Below are 2,003 nucleotides of genomic sequence, written 5' to 3'. Positions count from 1 at the left end.
TGAAGGCTCGACTAAGTTCGTAATGTATTTTGGAACGTGTTGGCATAACTGGTTGAGGTCCCGAGGGCCTCGGGTGTGTCTCGGATCGAGTTCGGACGAATATTGGACTTTGAGGACTTGCTGGTTTCTGGGCATCTAGTTTCCTCTTCAGCGATCGCGAATGAAGGGCCGTGATCGCGAAAGGTTAAGTAGACTGGTGGGATTTTTACTCTACGTGATCGCATATAATGGTTCGCGTTCGCAGAGGGTCGAGCGGCAGGTTATTCACGTTCGCGTCGGGGCTATTGCGAACGCGCTGTGTTAATGGGGCTGGCCCGTTTGGTGAAGGTTGTTCTATGCGATCACATAGAGGTGTTCGCGATCGCGAAAGTGGAAGGGGCTGAGCAATGCGATCGCGTTCTATGCATCACGATCACGAAAGGGAAGCTTTTAGGCAGCTATTGATTGGCCTTCGCGATCGCTAGGGAGGGGAAAGACTTGGGCAGTGTTCTTTTAAAATCGAGGTTTTGGCTCATTTGCACTTTATTTCCTCCATGGGAACCGGTATTGGAGCGATTTTGGAGCTCCATCTTCATCATCTACATCAAGGTAAGTGATTCCCACCTATTGCAAGCTAAATACAAGGTTTATAAACGGATTTAGATATGAAAACTAGTAGAAATTTGAGATTTTGAAGAAAGACCTAGAACTTGGTATTTTGGATTTTGCCACGAAATTTGGGCATGGAATTGGGAATAAATCATATTTTTGAGTTCATAAGGCTATGGGTAATAATTATCTTTGAAAATTTTCGGAATCCAGGCACGTGGGCCCGAGGGTGATTTTTATCGACTTTTCGAATAGAGTTGGGAATTGTTGTAAATAGGATTATAATGAGTATTAGAGTATATATTTATGGATTTTCTTACTTATTGACTAGTTTTGGAGCGTTGGGCATCGATTTGAGTTGATTGAATGGCTTGGGAGCTGGTTATGAAACTTCAGAGCGAGATAAGTCTCCTTTCTAACCTTGTAAGAGAGAATTAACCCCATAGGTGAATTAAATAAATGTTTGTACCTAATTGTGAGGGGCTATGTACGTACGAGATGACGAGAGTCCGTACATAGCTACTATTATGCTATTGTCCGGGTAGTTTAGGACAAGTATCATGCTATACTTGGAATGTTTGTGCCCTTACTTGCTACTATAATCACTTAGTCATGATAGAAATTGATAAAAGAATTGTATAACGTTAAATTCACTTACTTGAAGGTTCGTATGAGATACTTGACTATAAATGAGAAACTTGTGTTTTCTTGAAAATAATTGTTATTTGTGGATCGGGCCGAGCACCTCGGTAGTAAATAGATGCTTCTATGGTTCGCGCCATTCGACCCTCTGACAGTGCACAATTTAAATATTTATTGGATCAGGTCGTACGAACTCCGCATGATTTGCGCATGACTTAATTAATTGATTTGGAATTATTGATAATTGATATGGCCTCATTGGCCGGAGATATAAATTGTTAAAAGATGAAAATAAATTTGGAAATCCCCTATTAACAAGAGAATTATTTACCTGCCTCATGTTATTGTGTTTACTATTGCCTCATAAAATTCATAATTCATCATATCATTGGTATTTTAATTATAGCCCATAGTAAGTGTCCGAGTCGACCCCTCGTCACTACTTCTTCGAGGTTAGGCGAGATACTTACTGGGTACGCGTTGATTTACGTACTCATGCTACACTTGCTGCACATTTTTGTGCAGGTACACACATGTTTAGCGGCCTTGTGGGCGCAGAAGCGCGAGTATAGCGGGGACTTAGGTGAGCTGCATTCTATACGACTCTCTACAACCAACAGAGTCTCCTTCAGAATATTTATATTTTCTTTTCTGTCCAAATTTGTATTCCGGACAGTTATTATATTTTATTTTGTTCCTTAGTGAATGCTCATGCTCTTGTGACACCGGGTTTTGGGATGACTATGGGATTATTCAATATTGAAATTTACGAA

The sequence above is a fragment of the Nicotiana tomentosiformis genome, chromosome 9 (assembly GCF_000390325.3).
Source record: "Nicotiana tomentosiformis chromosome 9, ASM39032v3, whole genome shotgun sequence".
NCBI lineage: Eukaryota > Viridiplantae > Streptophyta > Magnoliopsida > Solanales > Solanaceae > Nicotiana > Nicotiana tomentosiformis.
This window is presented reverse-complemented; position numbering follows the sequence as displayed.